Below are 16,191 nucleotides of genomic sequence, written 5' to 3' on the forward strand. Positions count from 1 at the left end.
TAAATGGTATCCATATCTGGAACCATTTATGGATACAATTCTTGATCCATTAAGTAAGAGTCTATATATTCAGTTCAGATATGGTTGTCTGCCTCTTAAATCCTATGGCAGTACGCGGAGTGCGACCCCGAGTCCTGATACTTGTCCGAGTTGCAATCAAATTTCAGAATCTATTGTACATTTTATGTTTATATGCCCTGCTTATTTGATTGCGTGACGGAAGTGGTTACGACCTGTGTGCAGTAATATGGGGGTAAGACATTGTATTGTTGCCTTAAGGATCATGATGAGGGAAACTTCTCTCCCTCTATCTTGTGCGGTTAGCAAGTATATTGTAGCTGCTTGGCATATACGTACCAAACTTTTGGGGAAATAATGATGATGAGGACCAAATGTTTTAAAAAAAAAAAAAAAAAAAAAAGTGTTTTAGTTGCTAAATTTTAACTACACACCTAGACTGAAATAAAACCCCATGTTTAATTTAAATGTTAGGTATTAGGGGGTTAGGTGTTTTTTCTAAGGAAAATAATTTTATGTGTTTTAAGGCTGAAATATATGTTTTTATCTTATTCTTATCCTTTTTAACCTAATTTCTATTTCCTTTTTCATTCAATTGTTGGTTGTTTTGCTTTTATGGTTGAAAGTAACCGAATAAAGCTATGTGTTGATGATGAGAGCGCAAAGTAATACGAAGGACATTTCAGTATTTCCTTGAACAGAGTACCTCGAAAGGGTTTGTCCAATCCTCACCAATTTATGTTGCAGTTGTTGGGAGGTGATGATGAAGTCAGAACAGACATCTTGCAATGGTTTTATTAAGATTTGTAGGAAAAGAGCACACTGTTTTGCAACTGCTCTATACTCCAACTTCTAATTAAGTGGCGTTTGGAACCCATGCCAAGAGATGCGAGCAGAGCAAAGAGAAACATAATGTAGGTTAAAGTGCCCCATTCACTAAAGGTAAAAATAAAAGACATTTTCAAGCCCATAACATTTCGTAATAGAATAGTAGTATTTTGGTAGCACAAACACTTCTGAGTGGATGTATAAACTGCACTTCATGCATTTTTATTGCCTGTCGTCTACCAAAGTGGCAGCAAACTATTATGAGCCTTGATCAAGCTCATTCCACCTTACTACCCATCAGGTTTATGGTTCTGATTCATTCACTAACTCGTGGGTGGCTTAGCCTGGACAAGGGTCTGCCTGGTGAAACTGAGTCAAAGTTAAAAAAAGAAAAAAAAAAAAATATATATATATATATATATATATATATATATAAAAAACTCATTTTCTAGTCTCTTATAAAAATAAAGGGTTGGACAATGGACAAAATCTGCCACTGTCTAGCCATCAATACCCTTTTTCTACTCTAATGAAAAATCTTGCAAAGTAACTATTAGTCCTGCCAAGGTCTTAAAGCACACATTTAGGGTAGAATATTGTTTAAGGTGCTCCAGGTAAAAAGTGTGCTGAGGAAAGAGATGAGCGAGAGGAGACACTGGTCCAGAGAGTGGGCCAAAGAAGAGCTGGGTCAGGAGCAGGGGAGTCAGAGGCTAGCTAGGGAGGAAGTGAGCTAGTGAGGAGGAAAGAAGATAGGCAAAGAGGGAGGTGAGCCTGTGAAGACATGCGGCAGTAGGAAGGAAATAAGAGAAAAATTGAGTCAGAGGGAAGGTAAATCAGAGGGGAGATGGACAGTTGGGAGGTGGGCCAGTAGAGACGTTAGATAAGGAAAAGTCATAATTAGCCATCAACCTACAGATGTATGCCACCTAGCATGTTTGTCACACACGATAAATGAGTACAAACCATTATTTAAACGGAGTTCATGGATTATATGTGTTGATCTTGTCCCAAATACTGAGAAAACTAGAAAAACTAAGAAAGAAATATGTGACATACACGGATACAGTTTTTGTGTGTGAGACACAGGGGCCAAGTATGCAATGTTGAATGTAAAAGAGGTCCTCTACTGTACAAAAATATAAATACGATTTCCTAGAGCTAAAATTAGTTGTTACAATCTGCGGTATATTATTTAACTGATGTTTTGTGCATTGTAAACCATGCAGGTTAATAGAACTCTTTACATAGGAGCCCATCAGATACACATATAAAATGGAGAGATTGGTTTGGAAAAAAGAGGAATGTAAACCTTACGTAATGATATCAAATTAGCAGTTGTACAGGTGTTAAATGCTCAATCTAGACCACCTTCAGTCAGAACAAAAGAAAACAAAATTTCATAAGAATGAAGTTCCTGTTAAGCAGGGAAATGCATTTCATCAGTTTTAATAGAGATTAAAAAAAGGAATAAAAAAAGTGGTTGAACTGCTTCGCAGCAGAGCGGTCTTGTCATCTCAGAAGGCAGGAAAGCACAGTGTCTCTCACCACTGGAGCACACTGAAAACAGGCTTCAAAATTAAGGGACATCAAAATACCAGTAGAGAGATGGGAAAGTGCAGTGAGGAGGTAAAAAAAAAAAAAAAAAAAAAATACACTTTAAACTAAATATGCCTTACCACGGATCTGTTACCACGCAGATGCCTTCACCAGACATGGTAAGTGTGTGTATACATTTTTTTTAATTTGTAAAGGGAGGCAATTGTAAGGTTTAGGAGTGGGCAGCAGTAAAGAGGTGTAAGGATATATTAAAAACAAGGGGGTAAATGTAATATCAAAGACATCTGTGACATATATATATATATATATATATATATATGTCACAGATGACTTTGCCACGCATATCTATACCATGCGTGGTAAGTGTATGTAAGGTAAGTTAAACAAGTAAAATTATACATAACTACTTACCTTGGAAGTAGATTGGTAGTCAAAAGTCGGTAGCCGCACGTGACACTATGCGTCACTACTGACTGGGAGCACGGGATGCAGCGGACTGTTTATATATAGTTTTATGTGTTTAAAATGTACCTTACATGCACTTACCATGCATGGTACAGACATGCCTGGTAAAGACATCTGTGACATCTATCCGATGAAGGCTGCATGGAAATGGCATATGCAGTAAAGTCATACAACCTACAAACCAGATGAAAAGCAATCCAAGGGGAACGTACCAGCTGCAAAACTTTCCAGCATGGAGAGGCAGAACTCAGGCAACAATGACTAGTGCGAGGTCAGTGGAGACTGTATGTGGGATTCAGGGAGAAAGTCAAGGAAAGGGACAAAAGAGTGAGAGACTGGGATTTAAGAAGAATGCAGGATTGATGGGTGAAATGACAACCTCCCCCATCAAGTCTTGTACTTGCTTTATGCCATTACTGTGCCTACTGGTCAAGAATACTGATACTAGTTTGGTTCAACAATTAAGCTCTATTTGTATTCCACATAGTTTCAAGCATCCACCCTAACACGCCCTATCTACTTCTACTGTACTAATCGGAGGAATAAAGACCTGCCTTTTTTCAAATAATGGACTCGACTGCATCCCCTCCAGCAAATATGAGTTTGCTGCTTTAACTGATGCTTATTGTAGTTCATTCACTTATAACCAAATTCCTTCATTGATCGGTCACACACTTTATATGATAAAGCCTCTCATTTTTTTTAATGGAATTCTACTTTTTATTTTTATTTTATTTTTTGTTGAGCTGTCCAAAAGGCTGCATCTCGTGTGTGAGGGGCCAGACTAGTGTGCCTACTATAAAGAATGGACCTCTCACTGTTATTCTGTTTGTGTGAGGATTTGCATTTTAATCTACCTAGGCAACTCCCAGTACAAACACCTTAGCTGTTCTTTGGTATCTCCTTCTCACTCATCCAACCACTCATATTATACAAGCGGAAGATGTTAACTAGCAGTAGTGTATTCATTATAAAGTGTAATAAGGTCTCAAAAAGATATTGTGACAACCACGTAAAACAGGTCTAAAACTGTATCTGCAAACAAAAGTATTTTGCAACGGAAATAACAAATACACCTTAATATTAGGGCAACATATGAAGAACCAAAGTACAGGACGGTAAAAAAAAAAAAAAAAAAAAAAAGTGCATTAATGAAGTATAAATGTCATGCTGAAAACACGTTAAGAAACCACTACAAATGTATTTGAGCTAGTCAGACTACTTCTAATTGATTATTAAAACAAACAGAGGCCGAATCAGCATGTTTAAAATAGAAAATTCTACCCAATTCTGATTAGATCACTCACGTTCTCTCGAGTTCATGTGTAGCTCATCCAGGTCAGATTTTGACTTGCCATTCTGGAACTATTACTGCTATTTATGACATTGCAAAATCAGGACTGCAAGTCCCATAAAGCACACCAAAAACATGGATTGGGTGAAGTGCTCAAGCATGGACCTCGCAAACTTAAAAGCTCCGTCTCAATCAAGAGCCAGATTATGGCACTTCCGGGTCCGGAAAACATGAACAAATTATAAGGGTGACATATATATCTGTAAGGAATATAAGCATCGTGCGGTGCCCATAAAAAAGTATTTCATTTTTGAAGGGAGGGCCATGAATCAAGTTTGATTATCTTACACATGGCTAGTATATAAAACGTGGCTGACGTCATTCACATACCCTACATTGGACTAAATTCGATGGACATCGATTTACATATAGAGCGTGTTTTTTGCCTTCTATATCACATTGCGCCAAAATATGCCCCAGAAGATGAGAGTCTGTGAAGAATAGATGCAGGCTTTACAAGACAAGTAACTACGGAAGTTAGACGGCGAAGAGGTAGACCGTGCGCACACACAAAATGAACGATTAAGTACAGGGCTGTGGTTAAAGAAAAGGAGCCGTCTCATTACGAACCAACGGGTCCACAGTGCTAACAGCACATCTATGAAGCAGCCATCTTCTAGAATTGGACATTCCGTGCGTGTGCCTAAGCTATTATCAACCAGCTAACACAGAAGCACAATTAAACATTACGAAACTAGAAAATTGCTCTCAATTCATTAACTTTATACTTTAAGCTCACGAGCAACGATAACAGAAAGCACGACTTACCCCTCCCAACGCACGCAGACTATTGTGAGCAGTGTGTGTTTGCTACACCGTGTCAATGCAGGGCAGCCAAGTAGGACAGGGATGGGATTCAAAATAAATAAATTGGTTCAATGAAAAAGTAGTCTCCTGTGTTATCGATATCGGATTCTGTCCATAGAAAAGAGTGGACTCTTATCTACAAACGGATGCGAAGTATCTTTTAACATAATAAGGTGTTGCAGTGTTTATAACATCCACCAGATCCCCCCGCTAAATACACGCGTAGTGGTATAGTCCGAAGAAAAAACGGGACTTCTGAAAAACTGCAGCTGTTGAACACATTTTTAGGTAACAGAATTGTAACTGTGTTTCAACGTATAGTTGATACAAACCACTCAGTGGCCAGTTTGGGTAAGTATGACATTGAAGGACCGAGGTAGGCAAAGGCTTCTATTAGAACCTACATTTGTTAATGTCCACAATTCCTAACCTACAAACCCTCCGTTAGTTTGAGCAATGATCCCTTCTTCCGGGTGCTGAAGCACTTAACTGTCTGCCCCCAAGGCAGAGTGGCTGTTTATCATCTGTTTATTCTTACCAGAGCTTATTGAAGTCCCCCATTTGGTTACTTCAAGAATGCACGTAGCCGGGATCTCTGCAAGCCAGAGCCTATTGTAAAACGTTTCTTTCATGTCTACGATTAGTGTGTTCCCCTACTCTGTAAATCTCCAGACCAAGTACTGTGTTGTGGTGTTGTTTTAGAGTCCTTACAATTACGATACTTAAAGCGCTGGAGGAATACGAAGTAAAAATAAATGTAACAGATACATGTACCATTTAGGAATTTGATTATTTTAGATATTTAATGTTATAAAAGGAAAACGACACCTCTGTTCAAATATCCAACATGTATAATGTGTTATGAATCGGCTACGTACACAACGTAAATCCAGCCAACGTATTATATGGTTATTATTAATGTGGAATAACTGTATTTTTTATTTATTATGTACAGCGTTCAAATGGTTTAAAATTAACCGGATTTTTTTTTTTTTTTTTTTTTTTTTTTTAAATTAAATAATCAGTCACCTTGATCTCAGGCGCACCAGTTCGGCTCATGGCTTTCCCACAGAGTTGTGTCTAGTTTCAGGGGTAGCTTACATTGGTGCAGGCCGCTCCGGGGCCCAGAGTTCGGAGGGGCCAAATGAACCCTGTTTTTTGAAGCATTTTGCAATTCAAACAGTAGCCAGGGATCCGAATTCCTTCCTTGTACAAGAGCCCATGACATATTGGCAAGGGCGCAGCTTGGTCACTAAGATGGGTGGGAGGTGGGATTTGGGTGAGCTTCAGATTTCCCAACAATCACTCCCGCTTATCTTGTTAGCATACATTATTGACAAGGAGGGAGCATGAGAGGTGCTTTAAGGTCAGTGAAAAGGTAGAAGAAAATGGTATGGTGTGGGTACTAAGTGAGAGAAATACAATATTTGGTAGAAAAAACAACATTTTTGAAGACTTTCAACATAGAGAGAGTGAGTGTGCATTTTTGTCTGTGTGTGTGTGTGTACAGAAAAAAGGTCTTGTGAAATCACCGACCCTTCAAAATACCTGGCTGAGGGCAGCTGTACCCAACTATTGAGCAGAAAATACATTTATAAGGGGGGGTGTAACACCCCCCACACCCCCAAGCTACACGCCTGCACATTGTCTGCGCCACTGTCTAGTTTCACCCCTTTCTGCTGCAGAGGCCTCCCCAAGTGTATGATGTCATGGCTCTTCTGAATATAAAGCATCCAGTAGATGAAATTCATATTCTGTGTAGAACCTGCTCAGTCTCTCAACAGCAAGACTAACTAACGTTTGTTTGTGCGGAGCCGCTGGAAGCAGCAGGCTCTTGCTGCCCCATAACTGCCTGACCCCTGAGAAGGAAGGGCTTACTTCATTGCGCTACAAAGTGCTCATGAGTTTCCAGCGGGACTTTTGTTTGTGCCAGGGGTGCTAGAACCAACAGGTACTCGCTGCCCCATAACTGCCTGAGCCCTGAGGAGGAGGGGCTTACTTCATCACGCTACAAAGTGATCGCGAGTTTCTTTCAGTGCGGGACACTCCTGGGCGAAGTCTGAGCCAAGAGCAGGCCTATCTTTGCCCGTCATTGGCTGGAAGAGGCCGGGCAGAGCCTAATTTCTTGGCCCCTTGGTTCTTGCTCATTTTCCCCTGCTGGAAGATCTGATTGCCTCCATTACAAGGTACCGTGTGAAGTATTATTTTTTTCAGTTTTTGAGATCACCATGGGCAAAAGGAAGGTTACCCCAATGGCTGCCACGGGTCCTCAGCCACACTTATGTACTATGATAGACAGTTTTTTTGGTGAGGGTTTTTGCTCTCCAAAATGGATTCATGTCCCTCTCCGATTTAGAAGAAATAGACTGACTACACAGACAGGAGAACAATTGCCCTCTTGCCACAGCATGCTCTGGGGCTAACGTTCACTCACACACCATCAATGCATATGGGGAAGGCATGCAAATTATATTTTGGAACATAGCGGGGATTCACCAGAAACTTTCTAATGAAGACAGGTTGACATTTATTTAGGATTCTGATATAATATGTTGCCAGGAAACTTGGGCATTTGACCCTATTTTTATAAATGGGTTTAAATCGTATTGTTTGGCAGCTACCTCATCAGTTGCTGGAACACGCAAGGGGCCTCTGCCACTTCTGTGTCATGCTGTATTAGAAACCTGAAGGTGAAGGTTCTAGCGTGAAAACCACACTATCAAAGTTAAAATCTTCGATTGGTAAAAAGGTTTACTATAGTTTTAATAAACTTTTATTTAAACATTTTCGCTGCACAACCTGTAGGCATTATTCAGGAACTGGGAAAGTCAGTTTCAGAATTTGTACATGCATAGGGACACCGTATCTCAATTATATAGGCGGGCGATTTTAGTATTACCAATGTACCCACAGTGGGCGCCGTATATGTGGGTTTTCTAATGGTCAAGGGTTCGACATCACCCACTTTATACACTCGACTTACGGCGAGGCCCTAAATCAGATAATCTTAACATACAATTTGACTTTTTCTTCAGACACCCAGAACCAGGCGATTAACCCCCTCCGACACATTTACAGGGAGAGTTACAGGTAGCACAAAAGACTTCATCCTTCTTACAACTGATCTGGCACATAATCTTGCATGTTATGAAGTATGCCCCCTCCCTTACAGCGATCACCCCCCCATTATTTTACGTTTTTAAATTTTTCTCCCCCATGGTACATCAGGTATGACAAAGCCCGCATTTACCTACCCTGAAAATAAAGGGGTTAGGCTAAACTGAGCTCCATCAACCCTAACAAATTCCTGAAAGAATTGATCAATGAGGTTCCCAATGGCATTGCATGTTGTCTTTCTTAGGACGCTGATCCTAAAAGAAATTCGAGACATCTTTGTAGGAATTTGTAAATCATTTTCATGTGGCCTTTATTCAAATAAAGCATCAAAAGAGTGTCCCACCCACACGTGGTTTAGTTCTGAATGTACTGCAGGGCTTAAAGCCCTCAAAATTGTCACTAATAAATTCCCACATAATCCTGCTGATTTTAGGAAAGCGAGGCACATATATAAGAGAGCCATTGAGAAAAGAAAGCAAGAAGTTTGATTTAAAGCATGGGATAACTCAGAAAAAGCGGCTAGCCTAAAAGACAGTAGTGTCTGTTGGGAAACTGTAAGCCTCCCCTTTTTTTCGACAGCCCTTAACCCAGTATAGAGTGTAATATCCCAGAGCAGGAGTTGTTCGATCATTTCTCCCTAATTTTTAACCCAAATAATTAAGAGGGTGTGCAGCCTCGGATTACTGGGGCAGGTTCCATACCTGTTAGACCAGGCATCTTTTAGCATGATTTCCCTTGATTTTTTTGCTTTCTGACCCCCTGTTTTGACTGTGTGTTGAACTTCTTTTTTGCTGGCTTTAGGATTCTGCGCTCTTTACCACTGTTACCCAGTGCTAAAGTGCATGTGCTCTGCGTCTAAAACATGGCGACACTGGCTTCTCCATGATTGCAAAATTTGGTTTACTAGTAAGTCCATAGTAAAGTGAACTACGTGGGCCCAGGGCTATAAGTCAAATGCTGCTAGAGGGCCTGTAGAGTGTTTGTGCAACCCACTAAGGCAGCCTGTCAAACATGTCTGCGGCCTGCCATTGCATAGCCTGTGTATGCAATTTAAACTGCCAGTTCAACATGGCAAGTGTACCCACTTGCGAGGCCCAAACCTTCTTTTTTTTATTACATGTAAGACACCCCTTAGGTAGGCCCGGGTTAGCCCCAAGGGCAGGGTGCAGTGTATTTAAAAAGTTGGACATGTGATTTTAAGTTTAACATGTCTAGGTAGTGCAAAACTCTTAAATTTGCTTTTCACTAATGCAAGGACTCTCTCTCCCATAGACTGGTATGGGGATTGCCTTAAAACATCTTTTAAGTGGAGTGTCCAGGGCAGGGAAAAGATAGAAAAATGGAGTTTGGTGTCGCTTGACTCACAATGTAAAAACACATCTTTTGGTAAAGGTAGATTTTAAATAGCTGGTCTAAAAGTGCCACTTTTAGAAAGTTGGCATTTGCTTACTTCAACCATTCTGTGCCTTAGATTGCCTCCAATCCACTGTTGGCCTTTGTAAGGTTTAGATGACAGCTACATTTGTGCATTCCATCCAGACAGCCGTAACACTCAGCACACTCCACTGCCCCTGCATTCCATCTGAATATTGGTGGGTCTTCCTGAGCAGGAAGGGTGGATGGGCTCTCACTCACTTCAAAGGGTAGTGACTTGACCCCACACAAATGACTGATAACCCCCCACCAGACATCCTGGCAGACAGGACTGAGCTGAAGGGGAACTGGGGCACTTCAAACCCACTCTTTGAAGTCTCCCCCACTTCAAAGGCACATTTGGGTATAAGTACTGGGTTTCTGACACCACATGGGACAACACATCTGGCCTGAGGACATCCTACCAGAAAGAAGAATTACAGTGTTGTCAGTACGAACTACCACTTTGCTGTTTGCTGCATGCCATTTCTTGCCTGGGAGTGAGAGGACTGGGCTTAACTCTCTACATCCTGCAAGCTAAAGTTTCTCCAAGGGCCTGACTGAGCTTGCCTCCTGTTTCTGATGTCTCGGGGACATCATAGACTTCACCTGCATCATCTTCCTACCAGCACCTGGACTCCTGTGCTGAGAGTCCTGCGCTGCAAAGTATTGCCAAATCCAGTACTTTGTCCTTTGAGGTGAGTGTGGTTCTGCAGCAAAAGCACTGATGCAATAACAATGGCGCATCAATCGGAACCGATGCATCCAGCTGCAGAAACGCTGCTTTGCCGCTGGCTGCACTAGACAACGCTCGCCAATTGCGGGACACAATGACCCCAACTTACAATGCAGCCCCGGCTTGGCTGATACAGATCCAACGCATCAGAACCAGTACTCATTGCTTCTGGACATCAACGTATCAACGACATTGCCCAATCAGGAAACAAAGCATCGCCTGCAAGTGAGATGCATCCCCTTCTCTGGATCAACGCTTCGTCACTGAGCATCAACACAACAAAGGTACTGTCAGCGGGTCTACGTGACTCCTGTACCCGGCCCACGCTCCATCACAATGTGACTGCACTTTTTGATTTGGCCCGTTCCAGCACAACCAGATAGTTCCGGTTGGAGCTGTTGGCCTCTAAACACTGTATTTTGATCTAATCTTCGAGAATTCATAACGTGACTTGTGTATGTTGGTTTTTTTTTGTTTGGACTTGTTTGACCGATAAATATTGGCTATTTTTCTTAACTGTTGTGGAGTCCTTTTGTGGTGTTTTTCTTGTGAGTGTGTACTAATACTTTACACATTGCGTCTTTAGTTTAGTTTAGCCTGACTGCTCTCTCCCAAATTACCAGAGGATGAGCATAGGTAAACGTTTAGTGTATATCTTACTTGCTGTGACTAGGATTGTGGTTCCTACTTGGACAGAGGGCAAACCTCTGCCAACTAGAGAACCGATTTCTAACAGTACCCTTTGACAAGTGCCGGCTACTTGAATTTATAGATTTCTGGGCCCCATTAGAGCAGCAGATAGTGGTGACCTCATTGATTCATGGAGAGAGGCTATCATAGTCCCAGTCTTTAAAAAAGGTGACCGGAATTCTCTCACGTTACAATCCAATCTCGTTAATTGATTCAACAGTAAAGGTTGTATGTGGGTCAGCTTGGGAAAATTAGAGATCTGGGCAGGGGCCAATTCTTTGTTTTCAATAGTTCAATATGGCTTCTGTCCTGGCCCAGGGCCTAGCATGGTTACTCCCATTTTTGGCCTGTTTGCCAGAGTGTTTTGACTGTGTTACTGGGATCCTGCTAGCCAGGACCCCAGTGCTTATGGTTTGTGGTCTACTTGTCAGTGTGTTTCACTGTTTTTGCCAGTATGCTTGACTGTGTCACTGGAGTCCTGCTAACCACGACCCCAGTGCTCTCTCTGTTCCCAAATTTGTCACTACATACTGATAACCCAGTATTTCATCCCAAAGTGGCGTACTGGACCCCTCTTATATGTCCCTAGTATATGGTACCTAGGTAACCAGTGTATTGGGGTTCCAGAGGATCCCTATGGGCTGCAGCATCTCTTTTGCCACCCATAGGGAGCCCAGGCAAAGGCTTCTACAGGACTGCCATTACAGCCTGTGTGAGATGGTGCATGCACCCTTTCACTGCCATTTATACTGCACCAGGTCACTTATAAGTCACCTATATGTCTATCCTTCCAGCCCTGAAGGATAGGTGCAAAGTACCTGTGTGTAAGGGCACCCCTGCTTTAGAAGAGGTGCCCCAACATAGTCCAGACCCATTTTCCCAGAGTGTGTGAGTGCGGGGATGCCATCTTATGCATGCACTAGTCATATGTCAATACATAAGTCTAGCTTCACAATGGTAACTCCAAATATGGCCATGTAAGGTGTCTAAAAACGGGGAATTGTACCCTAATACTGATTCCAGTAATGGTTGTACAATCCCATGCACTCTGGGGGCTCCACAGTGGACCTCCAGGACAGCCATTCCAGCCTTCTGAGGTTTTCCAGGAAGCCCCAGCTGCTGCCACCTTACAGACAGGTTTCTGCCCTCCTGTTGTTTGAGCAGCTCAAGCCCAGGAAGGCAGAACAAAGGATTTCCTTTGGGAGAGGGGTGTTACACCCTTTCCCTTTGAAAATAGGTGTTACAAGCATGGGAGGGGTAGCCTTCCAGAGCCTCTGGAAATGCTTTGAAGGGCACAGATGGTGCCCTCCTTGCATAATCCAGTCTACACCAGTTCAGGGACCCCCCCACTCCCTAACTCTGGCTCGAAACTGGACAAAGGAAAGGGGAGTGATCACTCCCCTGTCCATCACCACTCCAGGGGTGGTGCTCAGAACTCCTCCAGAGGGTTCCTGGGTTCTGCCATCATGTTTTCAGGTTGGGCAGGGAACTCTGGAAGCATCTGAATGGCCAGTGCCAGCAGGTGATGTCAGAGGCCTCCCCCGATAGGTGCTTACCTGGTTAGGTGTCCAATCCCCCTTTCAGGGCTATTTAGGGTCTCTACTTTGGGTGGTTCTTCAGATTCAGATTGCAAGACACCAGCAGGAATCCTCTGCGTCCTTTACTTCACCTTCTCACCAAAGAAACTGCATCTGGACCCTCCAGGAACTCTACAAATTGCAACAAAGAAGCTAAAAAGACTTCTGCAACCTTGTATATTCAGCTCCTGCCAGCAACAGCAACTGTTTCCTGGTCGTGCATCCTCAGAGGATAATCAGTCTTCAGCCTCCATCAGAAGAACAAAGGAATCTCCTGTGGAAGGACGGAGTCACTTCCCTGCTTCAGCAGGCACCCTCCTGCAGTGACGACCGGTGGCTTGGAACCCCTCTCCTGAAGAAGTGCGTGGATCCAGCAACACGGGTGGTGGACTGAAGTGGTCCTGACGGTCCTGAAGTCGAGCTCTCCAATTTTGGTGGAGGTAAGGGCTTGCCTCCCCATGCAAGACAGTACCCCCGTGCACCACGTGACTTGCAGTTGCCAAGGCTTCTTTGCCCTTCCATGAAGTTCTTCATGCAAAGCACAGCTCTGGCCCCCAGCACTCCATCCTGTGATGCACAGCTCCCTGAGTGGTTCTCCGGCGGCGTGGGATCCCTTTGTGCTGTGTGGGCCTCCATTTGCATCTTCTTTGTCCCCGTGCTGTGGGACTCCTGTGCACACTGCCTGGTCTTCTGCGGGCTCTCCGTACTGCTGAGAGCCCCCTCTGTCTCCCCCTTCTGGGTAGAGTCAGTCTGGTCCTTCCTGGGCCTGGGCAGCGTCATTTACCACTAAACGCGAGCTTTGCGTTTACCAAGGCTTGTTGGCCGGCTCCAGTGGCACAAACTAGACTGCAATCATCCATCCGGCGTGGGACATCTTCTGCACCAATCAGGAACCCTCATCTGTCTTCTTGGGTGCATAACTGACTTAGGCCCTCATTACAACCCTGGCAGTAAATCCCGCTTACCGCCGTGCTGATGGCCGCCAACATACCGTGGCGGAAATCCGCTACAGGTATTATGACCCACATCTCATATTCTGCCACAATACAGACACCCACACAAGTCCTCCACACCAAAGCTCAGTGATAAACTGACGATAGCAAAACCTACACTGTCACACCAACAGGAGTACGCCCACAGTATCATGACCCACAAATCAATGTGGCGGTCATTCAACCCCGGTAATCCATTGGCGGTACACACCGCCACACTCAAAATACACACACATTTACAAAACACAACCACATGGGACAATTCAAAATACACACCCCTGAGACACATACACACACCACACCCACACACTCACACCACTATAAAACACACACCCACATTACCCACAACCCCTTACAATGACATTTTTGGAAGAAGCAGAGAGAGAGAGAATAGCAAACACAGCACCAGCATCCACAGGCACACAACACCATCACTCATACAACATCCACGCACCTCAAAGAACACAACCCAACACAACACATCACACAGCACAACAAACATCACCCACACCACATTATGGCACCTCAAAGACACCCCAGGTTTTCTGAAGAGGAGCTCAGGGTCATGGTGGAGGAAATCATTCGGGTAGAGCCCCAGCTATTCGGATCATAGGTGCAGCAGACATCCATTGCAAGGAAGATGAAGCTATGGCAGAGAATTGTCGACAGGGTCAACGCAGTGGGACAGCACCCAAGAACACAGGATGACATCAGGAAAAGGTGGAACGACCTACGGAGGAAGGTGTGTTCCGTGGTATCCAGACACCAGGTAGCCGTACAGAGGACTGGCGGTGGACTCCCACCTCCTCCCCCACAACTAACAACATGGGAGGAGCAAGTCTTGGCGATCATGCATCCTGAGGGCCTCGCAGGAGTAGCAGGAGGACTGGACTCTGGTAAGGCAAATCTTTACTAATATATCCCCCCCACCCTACCTGCATGCCATCACAAACTCCTACCCCTACCCTCACACCCATCACCCCAACATCTCACAGATACCCCACTCTCACAACCCACACATCCCAATACCAAGCCCTGCATGTAACACCAATGCATTGACACCCATTACCGACCTGCATGGACACTCATCACCAAAGCATGTCCAGTAGAGAGACTCACCCAGGCCACAAAATCACCACTCGCACAAGGGCCAAGGCAATAATGCAAGCACAGGAGTAGAGGGAAACTCACACATTGCACAAGATGGCACACACAGATACAATAACTATGCATTCACACCCCAACAGGACCCCTACCCAACGTCACCGGACAGGAGGTGCCAGCCATATCCAGTCCCCCCACAGAAGAGGCCCACAATGACGACAACAGCTCTGCAGGCCTGGATCAAGATGGCCAGCCTGGCCCATCATGGACCTCTGGACAGTTGGTTCCCCTGCCACAGTCCCAAACCATCACTGAACCTCCCCCTCAGCAAACACCACCACAGCACCCACCCAGCGGGCCCATGCCACTGTCCCCAGGACACGTCAATCAGCAGTGTGTCCACCACTACAGGGACCCCAGGCAAACCCACTAACCCAAGACAATCAGGAACCTGGGGTCAGTGGCAGTGGGCACATGGTTCAGGGGACAAAGGCACAGGACAACAGGGAAACTGGGAGGACTGCTGTGCGACAGGGGGAGGACAGGCCCAGGGAACCCACTCTCCACGAGGCACTCTCCAACATCATGGGAGCATACCACCATTCCCAGGAGACCATGGGCACGGTATTGGCCAAGTTTCAGGAGACCCAGCGGCTGCAGGAGGAACAGTACCTGGGGATCAGGGAGGACTTGAAGTCCATTAACACCACCCTGGTCACCATTGCAGGGGTGCTGGCAGACATGGCCAACACCATGAGGGAGACAGTGGCACACCAACTGGAACGATGAACAGCCCTCCACGTCTGCCGGCACTAGTGGACAGGAGGTCCCGCCACAGGACCAACAGACCACCAGCACCCCACCCCTTGCAGAAGAAGAACCACCCCGCAAACGGTCCCTGCGATCCAGGCACAAGACAGAGAACATTGCCAAGACCCCTGCCAGGAAATAAGACTCTCCTGATTGTCAACCTTCTGTCCCACTATGTCACCCTAACCACCTTGAACTGCCGTTGCTCCACTTCCCATGCCCCCTTGGACAATGCACCTGTGATACAAAGAGACTGGACTCTACCATGGACATTCCTCCACCATCACTCCAGCCCACTGCAGATCCCCCTCCACTGATTAGCACTTAAATAAACACCTTTGAATCACAAAACAATCTGGAGTCAGTCTGTACTTTCACAAATGTTTAATTGCAACCTCTTTGACAAATATTAATGACAATGTTCATTTGCACATACCAAAGTATGACAGTTGTTGGGCAGCAGTAAACATAGCAGAAGCCAGAATGTGGTACCCAGATCTGTGAAAAGGAAAGGCAAAGTGAACTGTCAGGGTCCATACACAGAGGTGAAAAGGCAGAATCATGCAATGTCCTACAGGAGTCTGACATGAGAGGAGCAGTGCCAGTCTCTTACCTGTGTCTCACTGGAAGTATTGCATGATGATGTTGTATCGGTTGTCAATATCTTCTTCTTCTGCCTGATGTTGGGGATATGTCCCAGGGCATAGAAGTCACCTTTCACTG

General features: G+C 44.5%; 1 protein-coding gene across 1 annotated transcript in view; it reads right to left on the reverse strand.

Annotated features, from left to right (window-relative positions):
* Positions 1-5,121, reverse strand: part of SELENON (selenoprotein N) — a 37,470-nt gene extending 32,349 nt beyond the window's left edge. Inside the window, exon 1 of the mRNA XM_069211043.1 lies at positions 4,991-5,121. The gene's annotated coding sequence lies outside the window, so the exon portion shown is untranslated. The remainder of the gene's footprint in view (positions 1-4,990) is intronic.
* Positions 5,122-16,191: the final 11,070 nt, after the last annotated feature.

This window comes from Pleurodeles waltl, chromosome 10 (assembly GCF_031143425.1).
Source record: "Pleurodeles waltl isolate 20211129_DDA chromosome 10, aPleWal1.hap1.20221129, whole genome shotgun sequence".
NCBI classification, from domain to species: domain Eukaryota; kingdom Metazoa; phylum Chordata; class Amphibia; order Caudata; family Salamandridae; genus Pleurodeles; species Pleurodeles waltl.